The sequence below is a fragment of the Euprymna scolopes genome, chromosome 1, assembly GCF_053919585.1.
Source record: "Euprymna scolopes isolate OS-2025 chromosome 1, ASM5391958v1, whole genome shotgun sequence".
In the NCBI taxonomy this organism is placed as follows: Eukaryota; Metazoa; Mollusca; class Cephalopoda; order Sepiida; family Sepiolidae; genus Euprymna; species Euprymna scolopes.
In genome coordinates, this window is record NC_136482.1 from 149,223,223 (window position 1) to 149,237,323 (window position 14,101).

The window sequence follows — 14,101 nt, forward strand, 5'->3', positions numbered from 1 at the left end:
TTTGATGATTTACGATAAGATAAATAATACGACACAAAATATTTAAAAATATAAAATCAATTATAGTGTAATATGTATTATAAGTTTATGATCAATTATAAACTATTATTTGTATTTATTGTCACATAAATATACGATGGTGCAAAACAATATCATTATCTCACATATACCACGTACCAGGCTTATGTGCAAATCGATATTTTTGTTCTAACTCCGATAGTTTTCAAGGAAAATTTGTGAAATTTAGCACGTTATATGGCAACACTAATACAAGCGCAGATCTAAAATGTTAAACTGATTTGCACAGTAATAAACAATTGGAAGTCATTTTCGTGATTTGCAATTTTTTTCCAGCGTGCCAACTTTATATGCAAACCAATGCTAAAATATGATGAAGTGCTAAAAGATCATCGAAACATTGATTATTCTAGGAATTTGTAAATAAAGAACAACAATAATAAAGAACAAACAACTTCAATATGGTTTCATAGTACAATCAATATCTTATATAATTGCCATTTTTATTGACAAGAGCAGAAATCCTTAGGTCCATTGAAGATGTCAAACTTTCGATTTCATCTGATGAAATGGCTTCTGCAGCAGTAAGAATAGCATTCCAGAAGTCATCCTTGAAGTTGTACTGCCTTCCTCCGGAGTATATATTTTGTTACAAGATGCACCACAGATTTTCGATGGGATTTAAATCTGGAAAACAGGCTGGCCATCACATTATTTTCCCATGTCTGGCAAAAAAATCTCGAAATATTCAGTGGCTATCCTTGCAGAAAAGGACGGTGTATTATCTTGCATGAATACCATCTTTTTTCCGGAATGCCAAATTCTTCTTCTTGTGCCAGGGTTCCAAATGTTCCTTAATGAAGTCAATGTAAAGTTTGGTGGTAATTTTCACTCCATCTGCGACTCTGAATGGTCCTACCAGCCCATTGCCAATTACTGCAGCTCAGAACATCACACCACCACCTATTTGTTGTTGACGCTTGATCCTTTGGGGATGTAGATCCTCATTATGGTACCATCCTCCCCTCAGCCATCGGGTCCATCAAGGGTCGCTCGACACTCATCGGTGAGAACAAAACAGTTTGAAAATTCACCTTCATGTGATCACTTGCCCACTCCATCCTCTTTTTGTTGTGGATATCCTTCAATTGAGAGCGGACCTCTGGCTTTCACAAATTTTGCAATCGTCCTACCAGCTCATTGTCAATGATTGCATCCCAGAACATCCCACCACCTCTTTGTTGACGCCTGATTCTTTGGTAACGTAGACCCTCATTATGGTACCATCCTTTCCTCTACTCATCTGGTCGCTCGACACTCATCGGTGAACAAAACAGTTTGAAAATTCACCTTCATGTTATTCAATCCACCCAATGCTCATTTTCTTGTGGATATCCTTCAATTGAGGGCGGACCTCTGGCTTTCTAAATTTTGCAATCGTCCTCAGGATACGGCAACGAGTTGATTTGGGCACATCAAGAACGCCAGCTTTTTCAAAAACTTGTTTACTAGTTTCAAGTGAGTTACGGTGAACGTCTCTTTTGATCTTGCTCATTGTTCGACGTGACAGGTTTGAGTTCTTAGGAATTTTCTCTTTGTCAGAAAGTCCGTTGCAAAGTTGAGGGTTAGTACAATATTTGTTGATTGTACGATGATCACGGTGTACTTCTTTGGCAATTTCTAAGGTTTACATCTTATTATGGATGCTTTGAACAATTTTAGACTTCTCAGCTTGACTTCAATCACCTTTACGTTCCATATTGCATATAAAGTTGGCAAGCTGAAAAAAAAAACTGCAAGTCACCAAAATGGCTTCCGTTTGCTCGGAGATCAGATGAAAATTTTATATCTGCGCATGCGTTAGTGTTGCCGTATAACGTGCGAAGTTTCACGAATTTTCACTGAAAACTATGGAAGTTAGCACAAAAATATCGATTTGCATATAATTCTGGCAGCCCAGAACATCTCACCACCGCCCCTTTGTTGACGCTTGCTCCTTTGGGGATGTAGATCCTCATTATGGTACCATCCTCTCCTCCACTCATCATGTCCAACGCTCGACACTCATCGGGGAAGAAAACAGTTTGAACATTCACCTTCATGTGATAGCTTGTCCACCCCGTCCTCTTGTTCATGTGGATATCCTTCAATTGAGAGCGAAATAGATAATTGTAGGTACAGACCGTTTCATACCTACCAAAAAGTCCAGCAAAAACCCAGCAGTCAGCCGTGGTTCTCTTCAGAATGTGCTGCTGCCATGGTACACAGAAATCACTATTTCAATTGCTTCCACCGTAAGAGATGTACCGAGAATAAAGCTGCCTTCATGACTGTCAGCAACCACTGTAAAATAATAAAGAACGCGAGAGAGTTGTATGCTCAGGCTGTCAAGTCCTAAGTAGCCGAGCAGCATGTGTTCTCACCAGTTTTGGCAAATAACAAACACGGTTATGAATAGAAGCATGTGCTCTATCTCAACCACCATTAATGGACATGAGGTAATATTGTCAGCATCGGATAAAGCCAAACTCTTTGCCAAAGACTTGGCAGCTAATTCTACCCTATGCGATCATGGCCGTCCACCCTCCGTATTTTCTCCTGTATCTGAAAACACGCAATGCGGCATACAAATATCTGGCGTGATGTTGCCAAGTTAATCAAAAACCTCAATTTCAATCCAAAAACTTCAACAAGAACTAGCTCCCATACTTACAAATCTGTATTTAACAATTCAAAAGGTGGTCATCTCTCTTTAATATACGGTGTTTTTATTTTTGAATGTACGTTTGTGGTCATAGTATCGGGTTTCCTTAGATTTCAAAACCCGATACTATGACCACAAAAGTACATTCAAAAATAAAAAACACCGTATAAAAACAACACTAGCGTATAAATACTGGGAACTCAAAGAAAGCGGACATTCGCCGGTAGTCGAATGGAAAATAATGAGACAAGCTACCACGTGCAGACATTTAGACGACCCATGTAAATTATGCCTCCATGAAAAATTTGCTATCCTGTACTTTAAAGAACCTCAAAATCTATTAAACTGTAAACGAGAAATAGCAAACAACTGTGTTCACAAAATAAAACTTACTCTAGGATAGCGATACAAAATAGCTTTAAAACTAACAATAACAATAGAAAACAAACAAATAAATAAATGAAATAAACATGAATATACATAAACGATCACACATATATGTATATTTATATGTATATATATATGTGTGCATGTATGTGTGTACACATAGGTATATATATATATATATATATATATATATAAGGAAGGAAAATGTCTACTTTAAACCACTAACCTAGTTCTAAAACAGATCCTTTGTTCGATAAAATGCATGCCCATTGGCTGATAGGAGGGGGCGCGGTGGATACTAGAAAGCTGATTGGCTAACTAGAAATCCCCAACATATATAAAAACAAGAAGCAACCACAACATTCGCGCATAAGCCTGACGAATTCTATAGTGGATGAAACGCAGAATATTCAGTGTAGCTTAATCGCCACATATATTTTATAAATTACTAATTACTATATATATATATATATATATATATATATATATATATATCGTCCACGTATGCCACCGCAAACCCCTCTAGTCCTATATATATATATATATATATATATATATATATATATATATATATATATATATATATATATATGGATATAATAATAATTGAACTGAGAGAGAGTGGATTAAATGAGAGTATTGCTTTAATAGAGGTTGTAAAGATATTAATTTAAGAATTGAATTTTTTTCTTGTTTTATTTGTTTTTTTTTTCTCCTTCTTTTCTCTCCTCTTCCACCACAATCGGAAAGGTACTTTTTTCATATGAAATGGATGGTCGAGAATTAGACTTTTGTAAATTTTGAGAGTTGAAATGTTTTTGGAAAGAAAAAATATTTTTGTTACCTCAATCTGGAACGATTTCGCTTTAAACTTAAAAAAAAATTAGTTGAGTTCAGTTTAGAATAATTAGAAACATTTATGCCGGCGATTAAATTGACTTTTGGAAGAATTAAGATTTTACCCCAGTCAGGCAGGATTTCTTAATTGCGAAATTTATTATAGTACTCAAAAAACTTCAATCTGAACTAGCGCCCATACTTACAAAACTGTTTAAACGTTGTCTTAAGGAGAATAGTTTCCCATCTCCCTGGAAAATGTCATCAGTATGCCCTATATTTAAGAATTCAGGTGATCGCTCATCCCCCTCTCAGTACAGGCCAATAAGTCTCCTGTGCGTCATGAGTAAGTTGCTGGAATCTGTGTTAAATACAGAAGTAATCAATCATCTCAACAAAAATAACCTTCTTAGTGACACTCAATATGGTTTCCGTTCTGCTAGATCTACAGCAGATGTGCTTACAGTTATATCTCATAGGATTCGCAAATCTCTCGACCGAGGCAACCTTTCTAGGGCAATTGCTCTTGACATATCTAAGGCCTTTGATAGGGTATGGCATAAAGGTTTACTTCATAAGATCTCTAGCTATGGTATTGCTGGAAATGTCTTCTCAATTATTGAATCATTTCTTTCTGATAGGTTCATAAGAGTAGCAGTTGAGGGGCAAAAATCAGAAGCTCACAGTATTAATGCCGGTGTCCCTCAGGGGACCATCCTGGGCCCAACTCTTTTCCTGATCTACATTAATGATCTTCCAAATCATATCCTTACATCATTTGTAGACATTTATGCTGACGACACTACCATTTATTGTAGCACATCTTAGGCAGTATACGACCAAGTTCTCTCCAATTCTCTCTCCTCTGATTTTGAGCACGTAGTTCAATGGGGTAAGGAGTGGCTGCTTACTTTTAATTCATCTAAAACCAAGCTTCTCTCTCTACATTATCAACATTCTGATCCACATCTGGCATCAATTGAAATGAATGGCTCTCGTCTTAAGGAGGCCTCAAGTTTTGACAAGCTTCTTGGCTTGACCATTACTCCTGATCTTAAATGGAACACGTACATCAAATCTGTTGCCAAGGCCGCTGGAAAAATGGTGGGATCTTTCTATCGATCCGGTAGATATCTCACTGCTGATGCTATTCTCTATCTATATAAGAGCCAGGTACGTCCAAGGATGGAATACTGTTGCCACATCTGGGCAGGAGCTACTAGAAAGGACTTGGCCTGCCTTGATAGAGTTCAAAATAGACTTCGTAGCCTCGTAGGAGATGTCCTTTTCTCTTCCTTGCAGCCTCTATCTCACAGAAGAGATGTTGCGAGTTTGTCTCTGATGTATCGTTATTTTCATGGAAAGTGTTCGACTGAGCTTCAATCTATGGTCCCCCCCTCGCCAAACTTTCACAGGAAACACTAGTCTAGCTGTAAACACTATCAATAATTCCCCCCACTCTTTATCTGTGCCTAAACCTAAGCGTAGATTCCATGAACAAAGCTTCTTTCTTAGAACTGCACGCCTGTGGAATTGTCATCCGTTTTCCTGCTTTCCGGCTGACTACAATATGGTTGAAAACAAATAATATATAAATGCCCCCTTCTCCTTCTCTCTCTTATCATCGTCTATCCTTTATTACATGTCCCCGTCATCCCTCGACATATGACCCTAGCTATACAACACACACACACACACACCTTCAAACACGTGGGCAACAAACGGGCACCCAGGCTAGTATAATATAAAGGAAAGAAAAAAGGGAGAAAAGAATGACATTGGCTAACCTGATGACTTCGTTCATTACCCCCCCCCCATTTTTTTTGACCCTTTGCGGTATTGCATCTTATATTTTGTTTTGTGCTTATTAAATGTTAATACATAATAAAATAGTTAATGGATACATAAATACATATGTATCATATTGTTGCTATGCACAGTTATTTCTTCTTGTCTAGTCGAATTGTTCTCTTAGTTATTTTACGACTGTACTGATCAAAGAACCTTAGATTAACTTTTCATTTGGGTCGTAACATTCCACAAATGGCATATTACATTTTTGTTTTCTTAACACGATACGTATTCGAAAATACATTCCAATTTGGAATCTGCGATTATGGCGTATCATAACACGCCTAGAAAAAATATCAACGTCATTATTTTAGTAAGGGGGTAAGCGATAACGTGGGTTACAAATATGAAAAATGATTGTCGAAATTAGTAACATATCCTGTATTACATGTCCCCGTCATCGACAAAATAATAACATATCTCTAACCGTATGAACCGAGAAATATTTGCTAAAAAAGCAAAAGTGCATAACTATTCGAAATATTCACATCCTTGTACATATAATTTATAAATTCTGCCAGTATAATAAATATACGTATTTTATTTCCGATAAAAATGTATCAAAACTCATGGAATTACTTTCTAATAATTATATGAACACAAGGAGATATCACAATGGCAAAAAAAAAAAAAAATAGATGAGCAAAAAAAAAAAAACGCAGAAAAAATAATTCTGAAAACTAATAAAATGCAATTATATTTTATTGTGCACAATTTTATTCTTTTAAACTTGTTTTATGTTGAAAATCTTTACATCGATATTTTTGACAGCTAAAGCACCTGCACTGCAAGTTCTGTTTTCCCATATCATTTTCACTGACAGTCAAACCATTTACAGCAGAAATGGTGTAGCTTTTCACCATTTGTACATCATCTTTTATAATTAAAATCTGGACATGTTTCTATAAAATAGAACAGAAAGTGAGGGCTAGGTTATAAAAAGATGTACAATAATGGCATTAGTAAAAAAACAATAATTTTTTGTGAAATCAGAATGAATCGTCTTTGGAAAATGAAGAGAAATTGATTAGAACACTTATAAAATATATAACCATATAAAACATTGAAAATAGATGAAAAACTCTGGAACTTTGATATATAGATTAATTATCAAATACTTCTTCAGTTGTACATGTACTTTCACCTGAAAATAGAAGACATTATAGACCATGCTTATCTATAAATAGAAATGTTATGAAATTTCCAGTGGCGAAAAAAGTAAAGCAATATATATATATAATGGTGAAAATGTATAATATAATATAATATAATATTATTATTATAATAATAATAATAATAATAATAATAATAATAATAATAATAATAATAATAATATCAACGGAATGTTATGTGTAAGAAAACACATATGATTATCTATACAAATTAAATATATATAAGATTCAAACACATGGGCACGCACTTACATATAGAATCTATGAATTATGTGCATAGATATATACAGTCCTGGTCAAAATCATAAGACCACTTCAGAAAGTAAGCGTTTATGCATAATATCGAATTTTTAATCAAACACATGGTTGAAACCATTGCCAAAAGGGAAAATATGATAGAAAAAAAAAACAAATTTGATTCATTCGAAAAATTAACCCTGATCTAATGATTATTTTTTAAAAATCAAACATTTTCACCTGGTCAAAATGATAAGACCACTTTAATAAAATCGGCTAGTGTTGAAAAGACGAATACGAAAAGCTTTCTATGTTACTAAAAGCAACTTGTTAATGGATAAAAAAACATCTTACTAAAATATAAATAGCAAAAGGGAAACCATTACCAGAGTTTGAGAGAGGAAGAATCTTTGAGCTTAATAGGGGTGGACTCTCCCATAGATCCATTGCAAACGAAGTAATCGTAGCAAAACGGTCATCACAATTTTTTTAAGAAATCCTTAGCAATATGGGCACAAAAAGACTCTAGGTCGACCAAAAAAAATAACCCCATCATTGGATCGCCGTATCAGAAGAAGTTTTAAAAAACTCCAGTATGAGCTCAAGTCGATTGAAAAGCCAAACAGCAGCAGAATGTAGTCCTAAAACCATCAGAAGGCATCTGAAAATGAAGGGTTTCAATCATTTAAAGCGACTGCAGAAACCACGTCTTCTTGAACAGCACAAAACTAACCGACTTAAATATGACGCCAAATACCAGACTTGGGATGAAGAAAAGTGGGAAAATGTAATTTTCTCCGATGAGAAAAAGTTTAATCTACATGGTCCAGATGGATTTCAACACAATTGGCATTATAAAAATTTGCCCAAAGAGTGGAAGAAGGTCTTTAATGATCTGGGGTGCTTTCTCGTCTGCTGGGACCCTAAAGTTGCAAGTAGTGAAAGGCCGGCAAGCATCATTGAAGTACATTTCAATGCTTGAAAATGCTTCTACCAGGACTGAAGGTCCACGTCTGTGGGGAAGAAATGGGATTTTCCAGCAAGACAACGCTGCGATACACACTTCTCGAGCAGCACGAGAATACTTTTCTTCAAATAATATAGAATTTTTAGATCATCCAGCATGTTCTCCGGACCTCAATCCCATTGAAAATCTTTGGGGATGGATGGCAAAAGAAATGTTCAAAGATGGAACCCAGTAAAATTCGATAAAGGAACTTTCTGATTCAGTTTTCAGTACATGGGATAAAATTCCTTCGCAACTGATAAAAAACTTAGTCGCAAGCATTCCGAAGAGAATTTTTGAAGTAATTCGTAATAATGGAGGTTATACTAAATACTGAGACCCTTTTTTGTAATTTATAATTGCCTTTTGTTAGATAAATTATCAGTGGTCTTATCATTTTGACAAGGTGAAAATGTTTGTTCTTGAAAAAATAATTATTAGATCAAGGTTAAGGTTTCGAATGAAGCAGATTTCAATTTGTTCCATCATATTTTCCCTTTTGGCAATCATTTCAACAATTTGTTTGATTAAACATTCGATAATATGCTTAAACGCTTACTTTCTTAAGTGGTCTTATGATTTTGACCAGGACTGCATGTATATGTATGCAAATTCAATGCGTATTCCTTACTTTATTATGGTAAACGAATTTGTAAATCGTTTATTTTTTTCTGAACAACCACTTAAAGTAACAGGGCTCCAAAACAATAATATCAGTGATAAATCTTTAAATAAATCATCGGATTATCCCATACAATGATACTAATACCACTACTACTTATATTACTACGAATTATAACAGCAGTAGCAACACAACCACACAACAACAGCAACATTAATAATAATAATAATAATAATAATAATAATAATAATAATGATAATAATAATAATAATAATAATAATAATAATAATAATAATAATAATAATAATAATAATAATAATAATACTCCTTTGCGTATCAACATAAGCAGTTATCACACCGAGTAATGAGGGTCAAGGAGGTGGGGAAGACCGAGGAGAGAAAGCACAGGCCAAACCTCCACTGGAGATGTGCAAAGAAGACGGGGACCTTGAAGAGGCTTTTTGCCACCAAAATATTTAGTGAAGACCAATGATAGCCGCCAACGAGAAATCAATGGTAAGTAGCTGTTGCGATAACGCAAATTAATTTGCAAATGTTGTCGAAATAGTTTGAGAGTACTGGAAATCTGTGGAAACTTGTTGTCACTCAGACTTCAGGGAACACCACTAGTTGTTGTCAATGTATAACCTTTGACGATGGCTTGTGTGAATACGTCTAGTGAGTAAATAATAATAATAATAATAATAATAATAATAATAATAATAATAATAATAATAATAATAATACCGAGGAGAGAGCGCTGGCCAGACCTCCGCTGGATAAGCGCGAAGAGAACTGGGATCGTGGGGAGGCTTAGTGCCACTCAGATTCCAGTATAAACCAATGGCCACTACCAGCGAGAAATCAATGGCATGGGGCTGTTGCAATGACGCAAATTTATTTGCAAATGCTATCGAAGGAGGTGGAGAGAGCTGGACGTCTTGGGAGACTTGTTGTCACTCAGCTTCCAGAGAACACCACAGGTCTCCAAACCGATCGTTTGTTGACTTGTGTGAAAGCTCCATGTGAGCCAATAATAATAATAATGATTGGGTTTCTTTTATTTTGGCAAACTCGATACTTCCAAGACAGACGTGCTGTCCGTTTGAACTTCTGACCCTGAAGGCTCGGAGTCCTGCACTAATGGTGCATTACTCCCCAGATTCAGTTCATTTGTATTTGCATTCACCATTTTTTCATCGCAACACCATCTTCAGGTGAGTGCTAATCAACGATAAGGGGTGCTTCAACTGCCCGTAGAACCTATTTTCATCGAGGTACATTCTCTAGAAAGACTACCGGCCAAGACTCAGAGCTCTTTCCATCCACACTGCAACGCTATATCTTTGTTTCATTATTATTATTATTATTATTATTAGTAGTAGTAGTAGTAGTAGTAGGAGGAGGAGGAGGAGGAGGAGGAGGAGGAGCAGGAGGAGGAGGAGGAGGGTTATTATCATCACTATCACCACTACCCTAATCCTCATTACAATTATCGCCATCATGATCATTGTTGTTATTGGTAACCAGCCATATCGGGCGACGATGGTGTGAGAATGGAGCTACATAACCTGTGCAGGGTTATATGGGAGGATAGTTGTTGCCCGCGCCGCAATCCCCACCGTCTCTGCTTAGCCAGAATATCACAGGGAAACACAGAATCGATACTGTCTGGCTCTAACTAGTCTGTATAAACCTCTACGGTCCCTCTTTAAGTGAGATGTATTCTGTAGCAGATATTAAAAGAGGTCTAGTTTACATTCCAGAAATACAGAAAATAATACCAGGACTTACGTCTCTACAAATCGAACACACAGTATATTTGCGCAATATTAAAAGCATTTTTCTTGTACAAATTCTTGTCACGCTTCTTGCCTATTGATATGAGCTAAATATTTTCCATCCCATTTTACGTTGTACTACTTGGCGAAATATGAAACAAGACTTAAATAACTAAGATATTTCCGGAATACAACCCATGGTATAAATTATTTGATTACGAAATTTTCGAATAAACTCACCAAACGCGTTTATTGTATCTATTTACTATGCCTCCCCACGGGACAGAGTTAGACACCAGGGGCGTTTTTTAACGTGGAGAAAAGGTACAAAAATAAAAATTGTCTCAGTCGTGAAGGATTTCTCCTCCACCGAAAGAGAACAAGAAATGGAAGTGCAGCATCTGAAGAACAGATGGTATTTATTTGCTCCCCCACCGAGCAAATTAGGCACAAGGCCGATTTTTAATGTGAGGAGTGAAGGGAGGGGGAAGGGAAAAAGGGGACCAGCTCCCGAGAGGTGGGAAATGGGAGCTGGTTAAAGGTCAGGCATGTGGGGTTGCCCCCACATCTGGTCTTTGCTAGTCATAGCTAGTCCTAGCTAGTCATAGCTTGCAGCATCTGCCGGAACAGATGGTATTTATTTGCTCCCCCACTGAGCAAATTAGGCACAAGGCCGTTTTTAATGTGAGGCAAAAACCAGCTCCCCCAAAAGTAGGCAAAAAGGGGGCACTCTGGTTACCAAAAATAATAATTGTCCCAGTATAGAGGGTTTCCCCTCCATTGACTGGTACAAATTATCTTAAGTGCAGTATCTGCCGGAACAGATGGTATTTATTTTCTCCCCCACTGAGCAAATTAGGCACAAGGCCGTTTTTAATGTGAGGTAAAAACCAGCTCCCCTAAAAGTAGGCAAAAAGGGGGCACTCTGGTTACCAAAAATAATAATTGTCCCAGTATAGAGGGTTTCCCCTCCATTGACTGGTACATATTATCTTAAGTGCAGCATCTGCCGGAACAGATGGTATTTATTTGCTCCCCCACCGAGCAAATAAGGCACAAGGCCGATTTTTAATGTGAGGAGTGAAGGGAGGGGGAAGGGGAAAAGGGGACCAGCTCCCGAGAGGTGGGAAATGGGAGCTGGTTAAAGGTCAGGCATGTGGGGTTGCCCCCACATCTGGTCTTTGCTAGTCATAGCTAGTCATAGCTTGCAGTATCTGCCGGAACAGATACTACACTTTGATCTTGACCAAAAGGCCAATAAATGAAGAAATAAAAATCATGAAAGCTGCAGAATTTAAAAACAACTACATGTATGTGTTCTATTAGCTCAAGATTTTATCTTAAAAATACTTGTTCTTAAGATACACGGTAGTGAATCAACGTTCCCAAACTAGGTATATCCAGGATAATAAAGCAAATAAAATTAATAAAATAATAAAGAATAAAGAAGTAAATTACATGCATAAATGTCAGGTAAAAAGGGTTAACGTTTCTGAAATTTGGAGATGAGAATTTGGTTAATTGCATAATTAATCATCGGGCCATTGTTCTCATCTTTAGTGTGATTTTCCCAACATTTCGGTCAATGTAACCTCTGACCTTCTTCAGGTGTATCTTGTCGAACTCGAGTATGTTTCTGTCGGATTCGGGAATTTGTATGGGATTTCGAGCGCAACCCTTTATTTACTTCACGGGGTTAGCGTGTTGTTGTACCGTCAGCCATGACTGGTTATAATTCATAAGTAATTCGCATATGTATTTTTTCGGTCATACACACTGAGGATTGAACTTTCAACCTTCAGGTGAATATCACTTTTACAATTGATTTTTTCCAGAACTTTGACCACTGCGAATTACTTAGGACCTCTATCCAGTTATGGCTGACGGAACAAGAGCACGCTACCTTCGTGAAGTAAATAAAGAATATATATATATATATATATATATATATATATATATATATATATATATATATATGCATGTTTTAGTTATTCATTTGTTGAATTTTCTTAGATCGAGGGCAATGGCTGGTAATCTGTTTATATATATATATATATATATATATATATATATATATATATATATATATATATATATATGCATGTTTTAGTTATTTATTTGTTGAATTTTCTTAGATCCAGGGCAATGGCTGGTCATCTGCTTATATATATATATATATATATATATATATATATATATATATATATATATATATATGTATATATATATATTGCATTTTATCCATGAAGTAACAAATAATTTTAATATAGTAAATATTGTTTCTTACATTTTACATGATGTAATACAAACATTAACTAAAGGTTAAAACAAAATAAGTTGAACCAACATTTTGACCATTTCACAGAACGTACATTTGCTAAAATGTAAGATTGATTTTATTATGATTGTGAAGGATTTATTATTAAAATATATTATTTATTTTTATGATATATTTCTTTAATTTTAACACAATCTGACAAAGACATTGCATTTTTTTTTAAAGTCCAACTCTGAACAATCTATATTGAAGAAAAAAATTATCTTTCAAATGTTGCCTATTTTCAGCTTCGCATAATTGGGCTCTTTTCAAAACCTTATTTAAAATAAATTGCAGAACCACTAGATTCCGATCCTTATGTTTTCTTTCAATTCTTATAGGGTTTATTTTTGTTAACATAGACTTTTTCTTTAAGATATCCCCAACAGAAAAAGTTAGGTCAAGTCTGCCATAGTGAGAGATAATGGTGTCGCCAAATTTTCCTCTGCTTTTGCTAATACAATTTCACAACTTGCGTATGTAGTTCAATGCTATACTCATCCATATTTTTTTTTCAAAAATATTATCCGTAAAATATCTTAAATATAGAAAAATATTCATTAATGGCAAAATGACAGATATTGACAACCTTTCAGTGCAGTATAGGACAGCTTATATATAGATACGGTTTATTATGAAAATTAGTCTGTCTTCAGAGTTAATTTTTCCCTTTAAAATATACAAAATATCGATATTTTCACTGATTTTCTCCCTATCAATAATTCCTTCTATGACAGGTCTCGACCGATCTTTTATCTATTGCCCTCACTGTAAAATATTCGTAGCAAATAATTGTCTTGCTACTATAACCGACAATAAATCCCCCCACTCTCTATGCTCAAACCTAAATGAACATTCTATGAGCAGAGTTTCTGTCCCCGAAAAATCGGTGTGTAGAACAAACTACTGTTGGGCTGCTTCCAGGCTTACTATAATATGGACATTTTTAAGTCCAATGTAAATAATTTTTTTTGTTGTGCTTTTCTTTTAAAAAATATAGCTTGACTCAAATTCCATCCATCACAAATATCATAGCGTTTTTTCGATATCCATTTTAAACTTGTTGCTTTTTATTGATTGACCTCCTGTAACTTTGATTTATGGCTACACTCCAGTAACTTATCTTTAATTCAATTTTAAATTAATAAGTCCCTACACCCAACTTCCTT